The sequence below is a fragment of the Microtus pennsylvanicus genome, chromosome X, assembly GCF_037038515.1.
Source record: "Microtus pennsylvanicus isolate mMicPen1 chromosome X, mMicPen1.hap1, whole genome shotgun sequence".
NCBI lineage: Eukaryota > Metazoa > Chordata > Mammalia > Rodentia > Cricetidae > Microtus > Microtus pennsylvanicus.
The window spans coordinates 104,539,380-104,558,441 of NC_134601.1; the positions used below are offsets into that span (position 1 = coordinate 104,539,380).

The 19,062-nt window shown below is 41.1% G+C and overlaps 1 pseudogene; it reads left to right on the top strand.

The window, feature by feature from the left end:
• The first annotated feature begins 1,328 nt into the window (after positions 1-1,328).
• Positions 1,329-17,262, top strand: LOC142840455 (SH2B adapter protein 1 pseudogene; annotated as a pseudogene).
• The last annotated feature ends 1,800 nt before the right edge of the window (positions 17,263-19,062 follow it).

Genomic DNA, 19,062 nt, shown 5'->3' on the forward strand with positions numbered 1-19,062 from the left:
GTGCTGGGATTAAAGGCATGCGCCACCACCGCCCGCGTGGTTTGCTCTTTTCTGAGTCGTTTTTAAATCTCCCTTTAAAAAAGGGGCCACTTCCCTCTCCTCTCTCTCTTCACTTCCTGCTCCGCAGGAGACTAGACTCCTGGTTGCGTTGCGTAGAGGGCTGTTGCCTGGGACAGTGATCTGTAAGTTTTTTCCCCTTTAAATAAATATCACCCTATTAATCATAATCCCAAATTGGTGTGGCATTGTTTGTGACTTATGCCTTCATTTTGGCGCCCAACGTGGGGCTCGAACCCACGACCCTGAGATTAAGAGTCGCATGCTCTACCGAATGAGCTAGTCGGGCGGGCTTGGGGGCGGCGGGGTCCGCAGCTCAGGATCGGGTGGCTGGGGCGGGGGGAGGGGGGCCCAGGCAGGTGGGGCGGCAAGCGATGAGTCCTAGGCGCCTCCTCCGCCTCCCGCGGGCCCTGCTCTCTGCCTCCCGCTCCCACGCCCGGATGATCTGAGCCGCGAGGGCTCTGAGAGCTGGGGGCCCGGACCCAGCCCAGCTCCTCCCCTCCTTCGCCCGGGCCCGGCCGCTGCCGTCGCAGGACCCCCGAGCCCAGCTGCTGTCGCTGCCGCCCCGGCCGATCAGGACAGTTGCAGGGTTGGTCACCTCACCAATGATTCCTGTCCTCACAACCAGGATGAGCATTTTAGCACTGCCCTGGTTAATTCACCCTTAGCATCAAGAAGCGAGGGCAGAGGTCAAATCTGCTGCCTTCATGCTTTCAAGTTCCTTACACTGCAAGTATTAGTGCCAGCTCCCCTATATTGCCCAGGATAAGTACAGAGGCCAATCTCCCTAGCCTTGCAGTTGTTCAGGGGAAAGACTGTTCTCCCTCTCCCATGTACATAGGTTCAGACTCTCTCCTTGTATAAGACATCGATGGGGTAATAGGGAGTTTATCTCTCATCTTCCCATGCCACCATATGTTAGAAGAGTAATAGGGACAACCAAGCCCATTCACAACTTTGGAGCTAGTCACCCACACCTTCGATAGCAATGCCAGTTTGGCTGTGATGCCTAGGCAAGAAGCAGTGTTAGTTTTCTAGAGTGATGCACGTGGGGAATGTCAACTCTGTCATCTCCTGCACATTGTTATGGGCAAGGGGTAAGAGGGGGCATCTCTCTCGCATCCACACCACCACATGACAGATGTGTAGTTAGATAACTCTTCCAAACATAAAGCTTCAGGCCTGAATAACTCACACCTCTGCCAATAGAGCTGATTCTATTGTGTTGCCCAGGTTAGGTGCAGGGCCTGCTCACCCTAGTGTGGGAGCTCATGCGGGGCAGGAACATCTCTCCTGCTCTTGCAACCTCAGAAACAGTTCACCCACCTGCCCCAGACATTTATGGGTGCAAGGGGACATTTCTGCCTTCTACCTATGCCACCACAAGACAGATGAGTAATGGGAACAACCGCCTCTTGCTCACTATTTTTGAGCTGACTCACCCACACCTCTGCAAGTAGGTTTGGTTCCATTGTGTTGCTCAGATAAGGCGCAAGGCTTGCTCTTCTTAGTGTGGCTACTGGTGGGGGACCATGTACAGCTGTTTTGTTTTTGTGATGCAGGGCCTGCTCTGCCACCTGCCCAAGGCATTTACAGAGAAAGATAAATGGCATCTATCTCATGCCTGTGCCACCATACAGCAGATGAGGTGTGGAGCTAGGTCTCCCTTGCTCACCACTTCAGGACTGGCTCACCCACACCTCCACGAAAAGGGTTGACTTTATGTTATTGTCCCGAAGAATTAAAGATCCATTCTCCTGAGTGTTGCAGCTGTTTAGAGGCAGAGACAGCTCTCCTACTCTTATGAACTCACAGCCAGTTCTCTTACCTAAGTCACTTATTGAATGGCAGGAGAGAGAAGACATCTTTTCTTGCCAACAGTTTTTATTTCTTTTTGACTTCAGGAAGATGACTTTCCAAGTTACAGACTTTTATGGTGGTAGGATTTTCTTATTCTCAAACATTAAACATTTTACTCATTCACTTTTTGTTAATATAGTTTCAGAATGAACACAAGCAAATATCAACACTTACTCTGGAGCTACAATTTTCAAAGAGAGCACTGGCATCTATAAACATAATTATATGTAATTTATCATTGTAAATGAAACAGTGAAATTCAATGAATTCAAGGTTGATATTTTCAAACATGCTATTTTAGTAATTGGACAAGTTTGCAACATAATTAGCCAGGAACAAAGCAATTCTATATATTGATTTTTATGTTTTACAAAAAATAACTTAAGCCTTTTGTGTATATCTAAATGTAAATTGCAAAACTATACAATTTTCAAAGGAAAATGTGGGGAAATTATATAAAATTTGACTTTGGCAATGACTATTGGATGCGATACCAAAAGCAAAATCATTAATAGAATGAACAAATCCAAATTACTGTGAAAGAAATGAAAATATTTATAGGAAATTATAAGAGAAATGTCTCATAAATTAAAGCTTTAAATGTATGTATTTATAAATATATATGAAAACATATACATATATATGTGAAACTATCAATATCTCCAAATATCTCATCAGAAAATATATATCATATGAATATATGAATAGAAATTGAGGACTCAAAATGATGATAGTCTTCTTATTTCTTTATAACACTATAAGTTATTCAAATAAATATTTAATATATAACTAGTAGAAAAGGAAATACCAAAATAATGGCACTAATACAATCTGACAATTATGGAACATGACATGAATTCTGATGTTTTGCTACTAAGAATGCAAATTCACTCCTAAAGTATATTACAAAACAAAATTTACTAAATTACATAACAATCTGATCACTAATATTTGTTCTAATGACATAAACAAGTATATATGGAGAAGATGATGCCCCACTTAAATGTTTATTATTGATATGAGCATGGTCAATCCCTCAGATCCGTTTTAATTAAAAGACATTCTCTAGGTCAGGCTCAAAGGAATGGCAAAACCTACACCTGATCTGAGTACAAATGTTGATAATGTATTGAAAATATTGCACATATCTTCCTTTTCTTGGATAATTGCAACCTAAGACTGCTCCTCTAGAAAGACTAAAAAGCTACCTCCTCATTAAGCTGTATAAAAAAAAACAAGTTGTATTGTATCTCTTAATGTCAGAAATAACACTTATAAACACTCACCTACATGCCTTTCTCAACTTGAGCTGGAAAAGAACAACAACAATGGACATGCCAAAGTGGACAAAGTGGGTGGGAAAAAGATCGTATGTCTCAGCCCTACACAAGGAACTGGAGACAACTGAGCAAAGCTGGAAGAAGGAGAAGAAGTCTTCCCCAGGGAAGAACCTAAAATCTTGCTGCAAACTGCAAGATGGTCAGACCCGAAAACACACAAGTTATATGCTATAGACTGAGCGCGGACGCACACACACACACACACACACACACACACACACACACACACACACACAAATACACACAAAAAACACATGCAGACATGCATAGTGTGTATACTCCTTACAGTTGCATGACGGTATCTAAATACATATATTTGCAATAAATTTGAAAGGGAGGCAATGCATTTGAAAGAGAGAAGGTTGGTTTATATTGGAAGGTTTGGAAAAAAAAGGAAAGGAGGGGATAAATATGATTATATTATAATCTCAAAAACAAAACAAAATCCATGGATCTGTAGCTAATGGGCCCTAAGACAAAACTACTCCTATTATTCTAAGAAATGAGCACATTGTTCAATTGTTCCCTTAGTATTTATCTTTATATCAGTAAATTATAACCTAACTCAGCACCTGTCAGAGGAGCTTCTTTTTGAAGAAGATTGAAAAAGTAACACAGAGATGCAGACTATGAATATGGTATTATTCAAACCTCAAAGTTACATCAATACCACACTCCTTGTTCCTAAGACTTCGAGAATCTCAAGATTGTGGAAATGGAAAAATGCTGAGAGATAGAGGTGGTGGATAAGTATAGTGCAACATTATTTCTGAGCAATAGTTATACCTGCCATCTATAACTGCATGCTTAAGACCTTTGGGAAATCAGATCTGACAAAATTCCAGCACATATGTAGGAAAGGATTAAAACATTGTGCTGCTCACCTACATGAATTTCTAGTCACAAATTCTGACTTGTGGGAGGACAATAACTTTTTTGTAGCAACTTGACCTGGGATATAAGGAAATAAGTATGTCACAAGAGATGGTCCTAAACCTGTGCATATACTAAAGCACTAAGTGGACTCAATGGGTTTCACAAAAGTAGCACATGAAATTGGCAGGGAAGTGTAGTAGTGATGGTAGGAACTTGAAGGGCACAAATGGAATATGGATTTAATTAAAGCATATGTGAAATTCTCAAACAAAAAAAGCAAAACTTATTTACAAACAATTGGTATATGATTACAAGCTGGAGGGATGGCTCAGTCATCAAAGGCTAGAAACACTACCAAAAATATAAGAGTTCAGAGAGGAAATATGATTACATTGAATAATTTTGAAATTAAGTTTTATTTTTGAAAATGTTATTCATAAATGATAACATGTTAAACTGACATGATAAATTTTATTTGCACATGCTTTTTTATTTAAGTGTTGATAAATAACATTCTATTTTGCTGAAATTTATACTATTTCTCTACAATTTCTGCATAACATCTTTCTTGTGCCTTTCTTTTCTGGAAGCAAACTATGTATACCTATATAAATACATAGATTTTTTTATTATTACTTAGTATAATAATAATATTATTATTACTTAGTATGGTAAAAATACATATTATGCACATTTTGCATTATATTCATTGTTAAATTTCAATGTGTTTTCTCATTTTCTAAAATAAGGTATTGATGTTATTTTACCAATGTTACCAATAACATCCATTTTGCCATTCACAAATAATGTATTTTAGTCTTATTTGATAGCTCAATAACTGAGGCAGGGCAATAGCAAAAACACAAGTAAACAAGGCAAACTCAAAATGAATAAGCAAAATTGGCCAAAAAAATTTGGTCCTGGCAGTGGACCAAAACAATGATACCTAATGACATGCACTCCTAGATAATCACAACATGTTAGCTGTGACCACCAGTTTCAAAAGAATCACCTAGAAGTGTTACTGCAAAAGTTTAATTTTCCTAACCCTATAAAATCCCTGACCCTTTTACAATAAAGAGCTTCTGCATTAGAATCTCTTCGAGACTATGTCATTGTCTCTGGCCACAGGAAATGGGAATTGCACAACAAGCAGCAGCAAAAAGCCCACAACAAATGTCACCCACAATGGACCTTATTCTTTTGCTAGCTTTTTGAGTTCTTCTTACCTTTTTGAGGCATTTTCTTTCTTGTTTGCTTCCCCGACTGCTGTCCCTGTCCTGACTTTCTGCCAGCATCTTGAGTTTGCCCCCTTCTGCTTTTTCTGTTGAGTTGACCCCTATTCTAATTTTCTAAGCCCTTGGTGAGGTGGGGTTTTCTTTCCTACGACTATATTTCCTTTTATTTTTTTTATGTTTTTTATATTATTATTTTTTAATTTTTTAAAATTTATTTATTTATTAAAGATTTCTGTCTCTTCCCCGCCACCGCCTCCCATTTCCCTCCCCCTCCCCCAATCAAGTCTCCCTCCCTCCTCAGCCCGAAGAGCAATCAGGGTTCCCTGCCCTGTGGAAAGTCCATATTTTTTATATTATTATTAAAAATTTCTGCTTCTTCCCCACCTCCCATTTCTCTCCCCTTCCCCCCACTCCCCTCCCCCTCCCTCTCCAGTCCAAGAGCAGTCAGGGTTCCCTGCCCTGTGGAAAGTCCAAGGTCCTCCCCCCTCCATCCAGGTCCAGGAAGGTGCGCATCTAAACAGACTAGGCTCCCTCAAAGCCATTACATGCAGTAGGATCAAAACCCAGTGCCATTGTCCTTGGATTTCCAGTCAGTCCTCATTGTCCGCCATGTTCAGAGAGTCCGGTTTGATCCCATGCTTTTTCAGTCACAGTCCAGTTGGACTTGGTGAGCTATCTTTAGATCAGCCACACTGTCTCAGTGGGCGGGCGCACCCCTTGCAGTCCTGACTTCCTTGCTCATGTTTTCTCTCCTTCTGTTCCTCATTTGGACCTTGGGAGCTCAGTCTGGTGCTCCAATGTTTGTCTCTGTCTTTATCTCCATCCATTGCCAGATGAAGGTTCTATGGTGATATGCAAGATATTCATCAGTATGGCTATAAAATAGGGCCATTTCAGGCTCCTTCTCCTCAGTTGCCCAAGGACCTAGCTGGGGATATCTCCATGGATACCTGGGAACCCCTCTAGAGTCAAGTCTCTTGCCATCCCTAAAATGGCTCCCTTAATTAAGATATCTTCTTCCCTGCTACCATATCCACCCTTCCTCTATCCCAACCATTCCATTCACCCAGGGTCTCCCCATCCTCCCCTCCTCACTTTTCTCTCCCCATCTCCCCTTACCCCCACTTCTTTTCTTAACCCTGCTTATCTTCCTGGTTAGGAATTCTTAGTGATGAATCAGTTTGTCCTAGTACATCCACATAAGGGCTGAGCACCCAGAAGGTAGAACCAATAAAGGCTACTCCAACAGGTCATTTTTGCCCAGAGACACTGTGTGATCATATGGCCATGGCTTAATAAACCACAGAAGTCTCCCACTATAAGAAGCACACTTGTTCTGTGAACACTACTTTCCCTTCAGTCCTTATCACAGCAGACTCTCTTGTGGCCTGAGAGCAACTGATGACTTTTTCCCAGGTCTACTCTGGAATTATCTGAAGGTTCTTTTTTGTAGGAGGCTGCTTGTTTTTTTGTTCCCAGCTGCTAATCCTGAAATAATCACACAAAAACCATATTATTTGCAATACTGTTTGGCTAATAGCTTAAGTGTATTTCTTGCTAGCTCTTGCAAATAGAATTAATCCTTCTCCATTATTTTAAATTTTACCAAAAGGCTCATAGCCTACTGACAAGGTTCCAGCTGACAGCTTCCATCTGTCTATGGTGGAGGCTACATGGCTTCTCTTGACTCTGCCTTCTTTCTCCTATCATTTAGTTTAGTTTTCCTTACCTAGCTCTACTCTTTTGCCATATCTCAGGCAAAAACAATTTCTTTATTAACAAATGATATTCAGTTAGTTGCTGAGGAATCTCATCAGGACGGGTGAGTGTGTGCTATCCAGGGGCGGACTGTCCCGGAAGAGAGCACAAACCCCCTCCCCCAGCTCCTTCTGCAGGGCTGTCTTTCTTTCCCACGATCCAGCCCCCCCAGCACCCCTCCCCAACCCTGCCCTGCTGTATGCTAGGACCAGTGCTCAAGTACAGTTTTAAGCTCCTAAACTAAGGCGACCCACCCAGAGCGGTGAGTGCCTGCCTACCGGGCAGACTTCAGGGTCCCCTGTAAGGGAGCCAGGCACCTTCAGCTCTGGTGCCAGGCTTCCTGCGCGCTCCTGGATACCATCCCCCCTTGCTCCATTCATCCTGTTGGCCCTGGATCATTGGGCTACTGGCGGCCCTGTTTAGTTGCTGAGGAATCCCATCAGGACGGGTGAGTGTGTGCTATCCAGGGGCGGGAACGGTTCCTACTTCTACACTGAAGAGATATACCCAGAGAGTCAATCACAGCAAAGACTGGACCAAGAGACCAGGCCTCTCCTGGCTCCATTTGAAGGAAGAGATGGGAAGGCGCCAATACAAGAATTCCTCCAACAACCTGAAAGGCAACATGACACCACCAGAAACCAGGGATCCCGAAATAAGAAGAATTGTACACCCTACTCCTGAAGAAATAGAAGAAATCGACTCAAAAGTTAACTATATGAAAATAATAGAGGACCTTAAACAGGAGGTGAAAAACTGCCATAAACAATTAGAGATTACAAACAAAAAGGTAGAGGAAATGAATAAATCGCTCAAAGACACGCAAGAAAACCAAGAGAAACAAGAAAAAGCAATCAAACAGGTTAGGGAAGCGGTTCAAGACATGAAGAATGAAATGGAAGCAATGAAGAAAGCACAAACCGAGGGAAGAATGGAGATGGAAAATCTGGGTAAACGAACAGGAATGACAGAGACAGGTACTAACAACAGATTACAAGAGATAGAAGAGAGAATAGCAGACACTGAAGATACCATAGAGAAAATAAACACACTGATCAAAGAAAACAGCAAAACCAACAAATTCTCATCACAAAACATTCAGGAAATTTGGGACACAATAAAAAGACCAAACCTAAGAATAATTGGAGTAGAAGAAGGAGAAGAAGTGCAGCTCAACGGTACAGAAAATATACTTAATAAAATTATAGAAGAAAACTTTCCCAACCTGAAGAAAGAGGTACCTATGAAGGTTCAAGAAGCATACAGAACACCAAATAGGCTGGATCAAAAGAAAACATCCCCTCGCCATATAATAATCAAAACACAAAATATACAGAATAAAGAAAGAATATTAAGAGCCGCAAAGGAAAAAGGCCAAGTTACTTATAAAGGTAAACCTATCAGACTTACACCTGACTTCTCTATGGAAACCATGAAACCCAGAAGGTCCTGGATAGATGTACTGCAAAAACTAAGAGACCATGGATGCAAGCCCAGACTACTATACCCAGCCAACTTTCGTTCACTATAAATGGAGAAAACAAAATTTTCCAGGATAAAAACAAATTTAAACAATACGTAGCCACAAATCCAGCCTTACAGAAAATTATAGAAGGAAAATCACTAACCAAGGAGTCCAACAATGCCCACAATAACTCAGTCATCTAGAGACCTTTCACCAGCGCATCTCAAAGAAGGGAAACACACAAACCCTACTACTAAAAAAGTGACCGGAGTTAACAACCACTGGTCATTAATATCACTTAATGTCAATGGGCTCAACTCACCTATAAAAAGGCACAGACTAAGGGATTGGATACGAAAACAGGATCCAACATTCTGCTGTCTGCAAGAAACACACCTCAACCACAAAGACAGGCACCTACTCAGAGTAAAGGGCTGGGAAAAGGCCTATCAAGCAAATGGACCTAAGAAACAAGCAGGTGTGGCCATACTAATTTCTAACAAAGTGGACTTCAAACTTAAATCAATCAGAAGAGATGGAGAGGGACATTTTATACTCATAACAGGAACAATTCATTAGGATGAAGTCTCAATTCTGAATATCTACGCCCCTAATATAAAAGCACCCACGTATGTAAAAGAAACATTACTAAAACTCAAGGCAGCCATCAAACCACACACACTAATAGTAGGAGACTTCAACACTCCTCTCTCACCAATGGACAGGTCAATCAAACAGAAACCTAACAGAGAAATTAGAGAATTAATGGAGGTAATGAAGCAAATGGACTTAACAGACATCTATAGATTATTCCACCAGAACAGGAAAGAATATACCTTCTTCTCTGCAGCTCATGGAACCTTCTCGAAAATTGACCACATACTCGGTAGCAAAGCTAACTTACACAGTTACAAAAAAATATTAGTAACCACCTGCGTCTTATCAGATCACCATGGATTAAAGTTAGAATTCAACAACAATGCTACCCCCAGAAAGCCTACAAACTCATGGAAACTGAACAGTCAACTACTGAACCATACCTGGATTAAGGAAGAAATAAAGAAAGAAATTAAAGTCTTCCTTGAATTCAATGAAAATAAAGAAACAACATACTCAAATTTATGGGACACAATGAAAGCAGTGCTAAGAGGAAAGTTCATCGCACTAAGTGCCCACTTAAAGAAAACAGAGAAAGCACATATTGAAGACTTAACAACCCACCTGAAAGCTCTAGAAAAAAAAGAAGCAGACTCACCTAGGAGGAGTAGAAGATTGGAAATAATCAAACTGAGGGCTGAAATCAACAAAATAGAAACACAGAAAACAGTCCAATGAATCAATAAAACAAAAAGCTGGTTCCTGGAGAAAATCAACAAGATTGATAAACCCCTATCCAAACTAATCAAATGGCAGAGAGAGAACACGCAAATTAATAAGATTAGGAATGAAAAGGGGGACATAACCACAAACACAGAGGAAATTCAGAGAGTCATTAGATCTTACTACAAAAGCCTGTATGCCACTAAACTGGAAAATGTAAAAGAAATGGACACTTTTTTAGATAAATACCATTTACCAAAATTAAACCAGGACCAGGTGAACAATCTAAACAGACCTGTAAGTCGCGAAGAATTAGAAGCTGTTATCAAAAACCTCCCTACCAAAAAAAGCCCAGGGCCAGATGGGTTCAATGCGGAATTCTACCAGAACTTCCAAGAAGACCTAATTCCTATTCTCCTCAATGTATTCCACAATATAGAAACAGAAGGGTCACTACCAAATTCCTTTTATGAAGCTACAGTTACTCTGATACCAAAACCACACAAAGACTCAACCAGGAAAGAGAATTACAGGCTGATCTCACTCATGAATATTGACGCAAAAATCCTCAACAAAATACTGGCAAACCGAATCCAAGAACACATCCAAAAAATTATACATTATGATCAAGTAGGCTTCATTCCTGAGATGCAGGGCTGGTTCAACATACGAAAATCTATCAATGTAATCCAGCATATAAACAAACTGAAAGAAAAAAAACATATGATCATTTCATTAGATGCTGAAAAAGCATTCGACAAAATTCAACATCCATTTATGTTAAAAGTCTTGGAGAGATTAGGGATACAAGGGTCATACCTAAATATAATAAAAGCTATATACAGCAAACCGACAGCTAACATCAAATTAAACGGAGAGAAACTCAAAGCCATCCCGCTTAACTCAGGAACACGACAAGGCTGTCCACTTTCACCATACCTCTTCAATATAGTGCTGGAAGTTCTAGCAATAGCAATAAGACAACATAATGGGATCAAGGGGATTCGAATTGGAAAGGAAGAAGTTAAACTTTCGTTATTCGCAGATGATATGATAGTGTACATAAGCGACCCCCAAAACTCCACCAAAGAACTTTTACAGCTGATAAACAGCTTTAGTAATGTGGCAGGATACAAGATCAACTCCAAAAAATCAGTCGCCCTCTTATACACAAAGGATATGGAAGCAGAGAGGGAAATCAGAGAAGCTTCTCCATTCACGATAGCCACAAACAGCATAAAATATCTTGGGGTAAATCTAACCAAGGAAGTGAAAGATCTATTTGATAAGAACTTTAAGGCATTGAAGAAAGAAATTGAGGAGGATACCAAACAATGGATGGACATCCCTTGCTCTTGGATTGGGAGGATCAACATAGTAAAAATGGCAATTCTACCAAAGGCAATTTATAGATTCAATGCAATCCCCATCAAAATTCATCACAGATCTGGAGAGGACAATAATCAACTTTATATGGAAAAACAAAAAACCCAGGATAGCCAAAACAATCCTATACAATAAAGGATTGTCTGGAGGCATTACCATCCCTGACTTCAAACTCTATTACAGAGCTACAGTAATGAAAACAGGGTGGTACTGGCATAAAAACAGAGAAGTCGACCAATGGAATCGTATAGAAGACCCGGATTTAATCCCACAAACCTATGAACACCTCATTTTCGATAAACGAGCTAAAAGTATACAATGGAAGAAAGAAAGCATCTTCAACAAATGGTGCAGGCACAACTGGATGTCAACCTGTAGAAGAATGAAAATAGACCCATATCTATCACCGTGCACAAAACTCAAGTCCAAATGGATTAAAGACCTCAATATCAGCCGGATAACACTGAACCTGATAGAAGAGAAAGTGGGCAATACCCTACAACAGATGGGCACAGGCGATCGCTTCTTAGGTATAACCCCAGAAGCACAGACATTAAGGGCAACATTGAATAAATGGGACCTACTAAAACTGAGAAGCTTCTGTAAAGCAAAGGACACTGTCACTAAGACACAAAGGCAACCTACTGACTGGGAGAAGATCTTCACCAACCCCACAACAGACAAAGGTCTGATCTCCAAAATATATAGAGAACTCAAGAAACTAGACTTTAAAAGGCTAATTAACCCAATTAAAAAATGGGGCACTGAACTGAACAGAGAATTCTCAACAGAAGAAGTTCAAATGGCCAAAAGACACTTAAGGTCATGCTCAACCTCCTTAGCGATCAGGGAAATGCAAATCAAAACAACTTTGAGATATCATCTTACACCTGTCAGAATGGCTAAAGTCAAAAACACCAAGGATAGCCTTTGCTGGAGAGGCTGTGGAGGAAGGGGTACACTCATCCATTGCTGGTGGGAATGCAATCTTGTGCAACCACTGTGGAAGTCAGTGTTTCGGTTTCTCAGGAAATTCGGGATCAACCTACCCCTCGACCCAGCAATACCACTCTTGGGAATTTACCCAAGAGATGCTCTATCATATGTCAAAAGCATTTGTTCAACTATGTTCATAGCAGTATTATTTGTAATAGCCAGAACCTGGAAACAACCTAGATGCCCTTCAATGGAAGAATGGATGAAGAAAGTATGGAATATATACACATTAGAGTACTACGCTGCGGTAAAAAACAATGACTTCTCGAATTTTGCATGCAAATGGATGGAAATAGAAAACACTATCCTGAGTGAGGTATCCCAGACCCAAAAAGATGAACATGGGATGTACTCACTCATAATTGTTTTCTAGACATAAATAGGGGCCACGGAGTCTACAATAGGCGAATCTAAAGAAGCTAAGTAAGAAGGTGAACCCAAGGAAAAACATATAGTTATCCTCTTGGATAAGGGAAGTATACAAAATTGCCGGGGAGAAAAGTGGGATCTTGGGGGTGGGGTGGGATGGGGGTAAGGGGAGATGGGGAGAGAAAAGGTAGAAGGAAAGGAGGGGGGACTTGGGGAAACAGGAGGATCGGGATAAAGGAAGGTTGGATAGGGGAGCACGGAACCCCATTTCTTAGTTAAAGGACCCACTTTAGGATGGGCAGGAGACTTGACCCTAGAGGGGATCCCAGGTGCCCAAGCTGAGGCCCCCAGTTAGTTCCTTGGGCAGCTGAGGATAGGGAACCTGAAATGACCCTATCCTAGAGCAATACTGACGAATATCATGCATATCATCCTAGAACTATCATCTGGCGATGGATGGAGATAGAGACAGAGACCCACACTGGAACACTGGATAGAGCTCCCAAGGTCCCAAGGAGGAGCAGAAGGAGGGAGAACATGAGCAAAGAAGTCGGGACCACGAGGGGTGCACCCACCCACTGAGACAATGGAGCTGATCTACTGGGAGCTCACCAAGGCCAGCTGGACTGTTACCAAAAAAAGCATGGGATAAAACTGGACTCTATGAACATGACGAACAATGAGGGCTGATGAGACGCCAAGGACAATGGCACGCGGTTTTGATCCAACGCAATGTGCTGGCTTGGTGGGAGCCTAGCCAGTTTGGATGTTCACCTTCCTAGATATGGACGGAGGGGGGAGGACCTAGGACTTACCACAGGGCAGGGAACCCTGACTGCTCTTTCGACTGGAGAGGGAGGGGGAGAAAAGTGGGGGGAAGGGGAGAGGGGTGAGAGGAGGGGGAGAAGAATGGGAGGAGGGGGAGGGAAATGGGAGGCTGGGAGGAGGTGGAAATTTGTTTTTTTTTTCTTTCTTTTCTTTATTCTCCTTTTATCAATAAAAAATACATAAAAAAAACAAATGATATTCACAGCATATGTAGGTGAATCCCACATTACCTGCCTTTCTCTGTTTAAATAAGAAAGAAGGTTTTCACTTTAACATAGAAAGATTACATGTAACAAAACAGGTGTCAAGCAAGAATTACAGTTACAATATTTATATCTACTTAATCTTTTATCATAACTAAGAAAAACTATAACTATCTATTCTTCAACTCCATCAAAGTTTTCAGAAGAATATAATATTACCTAAGTAAACAGAAAGTGTAATATAAATAGCTTCCAAAACTCTACAATTGCCAGAGGCATCTTTCTACATGGACAGGCACCTAAAGTTTTTCTGCATTGTTGGGGAATCTGTCTTCAGCCTACAGACCCATAGTATCCAGCACACTTATCCATGAAGCAGAAAATTTTAAGATTTGTTCTGTCTTGTAATGGCAAAGTCCATCAGTTTCTTTCTTCTGTGTCCTGCAGAATGTCTGGCAGACTCTTTCACATATCATTAACCCTGAAAGACAATCTCACCTTTAGGCAAGTTCAGCAGTCATTTCTTTGTGAGTCCTGAATGTCCACTTCACACAGCATACCATCAAATAATTCAGGCAAGAGCAGTTTTATGCCCTAGTGGCTAGTAAACTCCATAGAGAAACTCTTTGGCGCCCATCTTCCTCTTGAAGTAGCTTGGTGCTGTCAGGAGAAGATGTGTCTCACTGTCATGAAAAGTTCTAAGTTCTAAAAACATTTTAAATGTCATATTATGAAGGTCTCTGAAAGATTTGAAGAATGCCTATCTAACAGAAATATATCTCTATATATCTAGGAAACATAACTTACATGACTGCAAGATGGACTATTATAGATGATTACCTATTAACCTATATTTCTTAATTATACATTACATTTTTAGATGTGCTGCACACACATTACCTTAATCAAGAGCAGAAATACACATATAACAAAATTGACCTTAAATTTGTATCAATAAACCAAGATCCATACCAATGCAAATTTCTATAGGATATTCCTCTTTCAATGTAAACAAGCATTTGTAAACAATATTTGGGAATTTTGGCATAGCTCTCTCCAAACTACTTCCTGCTGTATATTGGGAGAAGTGTTTTGGGGAATGTTCATGTCGACCTTTTCAGGGGTCTTGGTTCATAAAATTGCATTAGTTTGGAAGAAATCCATAGGGTCTCATCTCTGTGGAAACAAAGAACTTCTTTTCCAAAGCAACATATCCTTAGACCCATATTTTGAAATAAGGTACCTTTAAGATATATATGTTGGTTTAGCTTAGCAGCCAATACAATGAAATTTCTCTCTGTACTTAGCTCCTTCACAGTCAAAAAAATCAAATAAAACATAATAATAGGCATAACCCAAACTCTTTGTATATTCCATCTTTATGTGGCTTAAGTTTTCTTACTCTATTACATTTTTTCTACATGTTTAACATTAATTTTATGATCTTTATTCCTTTAACCTATTACAGCAGCTCATTTCCTTTATGGGGAGTCGTGACCACTCTTCAGAGTGACACATCCTCTCCTAGTCTCTCTTCTCAACTAATCCAGTTATTTGACCACCTATTAAAGGCCATTAGGGTAGTAGCTGGCCTCTTAATTCACAGAAAGGCTTTGGCAATTCTACTGTGGTTGAATCCCCTTTCCCTTCTAGGATTGGAATGTGCTCCTCAAATGGAAGCACTGAAGTTGGCAAAAGTTCTGTGAGTCTCATGCAAGGACTGCTGCCCTTGATCTTGCCCTCCATTTTTACCTCTACCTTGGCTCCCACCCATAATATGCAAAGCCTGGAGCAGAAGCAGCATTTTCTTGAAGCTTTACTGAGCTACTTTTGCAGCACTTTGAAGTTGAGGAGGTCCAGGCCTTGGGCACTCTCCCCAATTTCTTGGCTCCATTGAGTCCTGGTGTGGAGATTATATCACCACATGACTTGTATCTTGACAGGTGCACAATGGGTGGGCCCCTGGATGTTTTGGGCCCATCATTATCTTCTGAGGATGTAGCTGCCCCCCTTCCCTCCTCAGACGCTTCCTCCTCTACAACTTTCTCAAAGCCCAAGCTCAAAAAATATTTTCCCTCCATTTAGTGAGATGCTCAGTCACAGATTCTGTATGAAGCTTCCTGCAGTGATGAGAGATCATTGAGGCTTCTGGCTCTCTGGAGACCACATCACACCCTCCAGTCCTGGGTAGAAACAACAACTGCAACTCCTCTGATATTGTTGAGACAGGTTGTATCAGATTGGCTAGTGATGCCACATTTTTTGGAAAGAGATGGACTTACCTTTTTGAGAGGATGAGACTGATTTGTGGAGCGGGAACCTTGAAAGACCTAGCAGGAATGGTACATAGAAAAGAGTGTTCAGTTTTGTGGAGTCTGAAGAAGCTGGCCCTGACCCAGTAGGAGTGGGTCATGGAGAAAAGGAGGCTGAACTGAATTCAGGGAGTGGAGGGAAGCCTCAGTGGCAAAAGTTTTGCCTGTTGCTCCAAAGTGAAGGAGGAGGAGGAAAAAGTCACTTGGAGTTCTTCATACCACACAAAGCATCCTGGCCCTGATTCAGCACTCCCTGTTCTAATATCACTGATATCCACATAGACGTGACCCAAGAGGTGCCTGACAGGGAGAACACATTATTGATTTATGTAGATGCCCCTTCAGAGCACATTCTGGAGACAACTGATGCTCTTCATGTAAAGGCCTAGGTGTATGACATCCAGAAGGGCCTAAGCCCAGGACTCTATTATTATTCCCCATCCCATTACCTTTTCTCTGGATCCTGGGACCTTTTTTTCACAAAGGATAACACAGACAGCCATACATTGCCCCACCTGAATCATTTAGAGAGTCTGTCCAGCCAAGATCTTCTGCTAGGACCCAGCAAGAGTTAAGATTGCCTGTTGCATGGAGTTTATAGTGGCCTTTCTGACCAGCCATCAGCATCCTCCCCTACTTTTGTCTCAATTGCTGTATCCCACATTGACTAAATGTAAGTGCTCCCTCTGTAATTGCCCCCTCACATTCCCATTGAGAAAGGACCCCCAGCATGGATAATTTATTCCCCCCTAACCTCTTACCCTCCTGGTGATATTTCACAGGCAGCCACTGGGTTATTCCTCTTCCAAGGGAGTCAGAAGGCCTGAGGGGTATTAGCCCCTCTCCAGATACCCTGGTTTCCAAGACTCAAGACTGCCCAGTTAGTGACGGAAGTAGGCACTGGATCCCATGTTGTCTTCCTCATATGTTACAGTGAGATATGTTCAATGTGTCCTCACTTTCAACTTCCAGGGCAAGGTGAAGCATCTGTGTTTATCACTGAATGAGGGTGGTCAGTGCTGGGTCCAACATCTGTGATTCCAGTACATTTTCTATATGCTTGAGCACTTATGAGTGCATCCCATCTCTGTGGAGTCTGGATGCCCCAGTGATGTTGTCCTTGTCAGCTATGTACCCTCCTAGCAGCAGCAGAGCCAGGAGCAAGCTCAGAGTCATGCAGAGGTGTACAAGAGTGACTGATGCTACCCTGATTGTCCTTATTTTGAGCAAGTACTCAGACAATGGGCCATATAACTTCAAACCCATTATGATTGGTATTCTATGTTAAGGCTGTTCTTGACCTTACAGTTTTTCTAACATGGCACTCTGCTTATGACAATGCATCAGAGACTCAAGCATGTACAAATGTGCAATTTAGGCTTAATATTACTCTGGACATGCTTACTGGACGTGCATAAATACACTGCTCATATTTCACATTCCACGATTGAACTATATGCCTGTTTCCAAAAAGTGTCCAACCTAGGCTTCAAGACCCTCAAACTTTGTATGTCCCAGGACAGTGTATGCTATTTTCACAACCATGTCCAACAATCAGTCGAACCATTTCCCAAATTTTTGACCCATGTCACCAATGCTCTTGAAAAGTATGTCCCATCTGGCCTTACCAAGGATATCCTTATTAAACAGCTAACCTGGTAGAGGTCCAACACTGTCCCAATAATGCCATTGCACTTGTTAGAAATGAAAATATTCATAAGTAGGTCTTAGCTGCCCATGATATTGACACACAGAGTGAACTCATTTACATACTTTACAGCTTCCTTCAATGCCTTGGTTAATGCCGAATTTGACAAGAATGATAATTCCGCCCCACCAGACCGTACTTGCTGGAAATGTGGACACTCTGATCACTTACATAGGGATTGTCCAAAGGATCATCCAAAGGGCTATCATTGGACACAAGACTGTAAAAAAGCCCAACTAGTTCTGATATGATGGCATAAAGGCTTCATACTCCTGATTTATGAAGGTTAATGGTTTACCTTGGTTTACAATTGTTAAGGTGAACTGGTTCTTATATACTAGGTAGATTGCTTTGATATAATAAGCAATGTAGTTATAATTTAAAAAGATTGATTACCCCAATACTTTTGTTCTCTCTGCTGAGGATGCTGGAACAGCAATAAAACCAACCTTAGTAGAGATTTTGGTGTCTTTTCGAGATAGATTGAAAGCATTGTGGAACACCTTTAGGTCCTTTTCCAGAGCCAAGGTGACAGCAGGGAGTTTGTGTTTTTTATCCTGTATATGCTGGGCCAGCATCCCAGGGCAGTCTATGAAAATATGCCATTTGCTGCCCTTCAGATCAGTCAGCAGCCACTTGTGGTTCTTGGTTTACTATCTGTTCCAGGAGTTACAATTATAGATATAGACTGTGGAGACATTGTCATAAGTAAAACCACTTAGAGAATAAGTATGTTTTAAAACAATTGCTAGGTCTGGTATAAGCACAATGAATAATCATTTTCTTCCAGACAGATGATGTATGTCCTCCCCCTTTAAAATTAAAGATAAATAATTATTACACACCATCAAAAATTGTCATTCCCCAGGCTGTTATAGCCTTTACAGATGTCAATAAACATAATTTGGGGTTAATAATAATGGGAGTCAGTCATAAGGAAATAGCCTATACCAAACCAAATCCTGTATGAGTACAACTAGGAGAACTATTGGCAGTCTAGGATTGGAAATGACCCAATCATAACCCATAAATATTTCATCAGACAGCCTCTATGCCACCACACAAGTATGCAAAATACTACCTTTTGTAAAATTAAGGCTCAAAAGAATTCCATCTGCAAAACCATGGAAACTATTTAATACTTATTATAGTCCAGAGGACAACCCTGGCACATATCCCATATCTGACTGCATATGGGGCAGCCAGGAATGCTTAGCAACAGGCAGCCACAGAGTAGATCACCTAATTTTGACTATAACAGTTTCCTTGCTTTTGCTGGAACAGATTAAACTTCTCCATCAGCAATTTCATTTGTCGCCTAAAAATTTACACAAACTCGATTTACC